Below are 4,318 nucleotides of genomic sequence, written 5' to 3' on the forward strand. Positions count from 1 at the left end.
GTGGACAGAGACCAGACCCTGGATTTTTCACCCACGACTGCCCAAGAGTGTGGAGTAAGGTAACTGATGGAATAATTGTACATATTTTATCATCTATACACCATTTACTTAAGTTTATCTTTTCTTATCAACTATGTTACTTTTATACCTTATCATTTGAGACATTTACTGTGTGAAGTGTTCTATTCTGTGTGACTCACTGTTTGCAGAAGTCAGGACAGCATACAGAGGACTGCAGGGCTCTGCGGCTCTCCAACCACAAGATATCAAATAAGGACAACACCTGAACAAAAACATCCACTGAGGAGGAACTGATCCTGACTAAGCAGAACAGAATGTGTTTAACGTTGATGATTTTCTTACGAGTGCTTGTCTGTTATCAAGAACATGATTGTGCAGCTAGGGCATAACCGCTGTATAAATGTTGAGACGACAGAGCGTGCATCAGAACGCTTCGGAGCGGTGTAACTGTGCACGTCTCTGATCGTTCTCCTCGCGAGTGATTAAAGGAACTGACTTTGACTTCCTCCTCTCTTGTGTTATTATGATGTTTTAGGTCGAGAGAACCTGACAGTAACCCTGCTCAAGGGTATCCAGAAGGTGCTCACACGGCACCACAAGGAGTCCATCAGCTGGTGTAGGTATCATGTGTGTTCGGCCTGCCAGATCGGTACGGATGCTTGCGATTTGATGATGTGTAAGGTTGCAATTGGTCTGGACCATTGGACCGCCATCATGTGACATCAGAGGTCATCATTTTCAGCTCCTCTCCTAGATGAAGCAAGTCTCAATACACGTTTCGCGGAATCTCCCTCTCCACTACTCGACACACGCCTCAAAGCCTCGATACAGACCACAACATCACAAGGAGGTTGAGTTCTCTGGACTGAAAATCTGTGCTACTGTCTGCCAGCACATGTGAAAATGAAAGTTGAGTTTGTGGGCAACACCACAGATGAACTTAAAGTTGAATTCTTAAAGGCTAAAAGGAAGATTGAAGGATCAAATGCAGCCAGCTGGGGCATTTGTCAAAGTGGATGAAGATGAATGACTCTTATAAAGTTTAAAAAATTGGCTCTGTGCTAAAGCACGGTGGAGGTACAGTCAAAACATGGACTTGCTGAAAATACTTCTAGCAATATTACAAATGAAAAGACACATATCGAAGATCAAATATGTAGTTTAGTTTTCAAAAATGATCTGGAAATAAATATTTATGGTTTTGAAGCAAAATTTTCAATACATTTTTAACAGATTTGCTCTTATGAAATTTGACATTTTTTACTTGATCACCTTTAATAAGTTAATAAAATTTGCTTTCAGGAACTGATTTGGAGTTTTTAATTCCATGCATTGTCTTCAGGTAAACTCTACATTGTTTGGATTGAAAAAAAAATGATTTTATTATACATATACATAAAAGGTTCTGACATGTTGACACTGTCAAGCTCATATTTTTAAAAGTCACTTTTTTCTGAAGGATTATATTTATTTTGGCTGTTCCTATTGGGGGTTAAACCCTAACTCCTCTTGTTCCAACTTGTTCACAGATCCTTGCAGCTATCCCATCTGTAATAACCATGGTCTAATGGGATTTCTGTCTAACCCATCTGTCTGTCTGCAAGAAGGAGCTCAAAGCTGATCCTTGGTGAACTCCACTGTCACACCTACAGCACATCTCACTACGCCTATAATACATGCCCTACACAACCTACTCCAGACTGCTTCATGCAAACTACATCTCCTTTCTTCTTTGATGTAAATATAGTCATTTCGTTGATTATTTCTAGTTCACCCCCTCACCGCTGAGGATGTCCTCAAAGCCGATGGTGCCATCGCTGCCTCGCAGTGTATCGAGATCCAAATTAGAACTCTGTAAGAACGGCAGACGCTGGATCTAGAACATAAAAACCAAAGATGAGGATTAAAAAAGGAAGATTTCAGCAGCAATACATGCCATGTAGTAAGCAAATACCTGTCTGGCCGTCGGGTACTCCATCTGCAATATGTCCATTTATAGTTAAAGAGCACCGTTATTTTTAATGTATCACCTGTCTTCAACTTTAAGACATTTATGGTTTTGGTTAAATTCAGAAAACCACAAGTTTAGCATTTGTGATGTAGCAGTTTGCCACCTTAAATGACAAATTTCTGAGACAATTTTGTTAATCCACACCCTAAAAACAAATTACAAGACCTGTGAGGCCATAATCTGACGTAGATGCAGGACCGTGTGTGATTACATTTTTCTGAATATGGACTAACAAGGCAATTTCAGTACGAATTTAATGACAAAACAAGATAGCACATTACAGACTGCAGTCCTGTTACTGTATTAACTGCTGTCCACACCTTTGTTTGCTGGTTATATAAGGTTAAGAGCAGGAATGTGACCATCTGATGCTTTCTCTGCAGATAAGACAATAAAGAACAGTGTAAATTACTCTTATTTACCTTTCAGGTTTTACACACTACATGTAACAAACCAGATTGACCGCATGTGTGAAAGAGCTTCACGAATGGTAATACAGTCATAGTTTGAGGCTACTGCCTACCGCCAAAACTCCACACTAAGCTCAGACATGGCAGGTTTTGTGGTTGTTCGTTTAAACAGGAAACAGTGTTTTGGGTTAAAGCTGGTGTCAACTAGAAGAGGTTTGAACAGCATCCTCCCTCACAAGAGCACGCAGCCGGAACCTCAATCTAAGTTTTCTCCGAAAACCTTTGTGTGTAGCTACAGGAAATAAGCCGTCACTGCTGACAATGTAGTTTTAGTGTGTGGGAGTTGGGAGATTTTGTGCACACAGAATTTTTAGCTTGTTCTATAGGCAGATTATTTACATCTACTTAACTTTCATCCCAGCAAATGTGATGACAGAAAACACAATATTATGGTAAATGTGGTTCTAATGCTGGCACTCTAGTATGGAGTTGACTTTGTAAGGGGTAATTTACCTTCACTGTGTACATTCTGGGAGTTAAATTTGTAGACTGCACAATACAGGCCATTATATACACAGAGACATGGTATGTGCTCGCTTTGTGTTTTTAAAAGCTGTTTGACCAGTAGAGCAGGAGTCAGAGTTATATCTGCTTTTCAGGACATGACACAATGAAGCAGGAAAGGTCACTTGAGAGAGTAAGTAAGGCCCAATGATGGCCCAATGTTATCTTATTTCTAACTTGTATAATTTTGACAAAATATATTTGATCGGAGAGTAAAATAGGTTTAAGTTGATTTATTCTGGAATGATATTACTGCCGGTTTTTATTCATAGTAATGTTAAAAAATATATATTTTTAAAGTTTTATTTATTAATTTAGTCTTTATCTGGATGAGTTCTTGCTGCTTAAGTATGTTAATAAAAACCTGAAAAATTATATATACCGTACACATTGGGGTGTAACAATTAATCCTTGAATCAATTTATTTTCCTAAAATCTGTATGAAGTAAGTTGTTAATCATATCGACCCTTTTAAAATAGTTTCATATCGATACCATTTGGATTGAAACCTGGTAGATTTTTTTTTACCTACTAGTACAATCACAGTGGAAGACAAACCTGTAATGGCATAAAAAATGATCAAACCATCATTAGGGCTCATGTGGAAACATGAAGACGTGACCATACAATGTGGTCGAATGTTCTAATAATTTGTATTATTTTGATGTGGAAAGACAACAGAGGGCTGGACTTTATGAGACTAAAATGTGACCAGATTTTCCATTAATTCTTGTTTACTTGTTTCTACACATATTTAATTAACTTGTGATTATTTTACAAAAAATAATCTAAAAAACTTCACCTGCTCTGTTTAGTACCAGGTATTTATCCAGGTCACACTGGTGAATTTTTGGCCAAAGATGTCCTGGATTGATTGAATCTGATCGTTCAAAATGAACCAATATCGATTATGAATCATATCGTCAAACACAAATTATCATATAAATTGAATTGTTCAAAAGAATCATTACATCCCTAATATCTTAGCATGTATGCTGTTAAAAAAAAAAAAAACATACCAAGCTTCCTGGACTGACGTATTTCTCAATAGTCAATAACTTGACTGGTCATGTCAAGTCTGTTATCACAATCAAGGAAAACTGCATCAATTATGATTCAACCTTTCCACAGAGATGATGACTGAGGGTAAACAAAATAATCACAGCACAAGTTAAAAAAAAACAAAAGAATCCTTGTTTTATTATTATTATTAAACTCATATTTTTATGCAACGTGTATATATAAAAGTTCTAAACCCAACAGCCTGAGACTTAGACAGACAGTGAGGCATTTGTGTTTTTCTGTTTAGTCC

This window comes from Oryzias melastigma, linkage group LG7 (genome assembly GCF_002922805.2).
Source record: "Oryzias melastigma strain HK-1 linkage group LG7, ASM292280v2, whole genome shotgun sequence".
Lineage (NCBI taxonomy): Eukaryota > Metazoa > Chordata > Actinopteri > Beloniformes > Adrianichthyidae > Oryzias > Oryzias melastigma.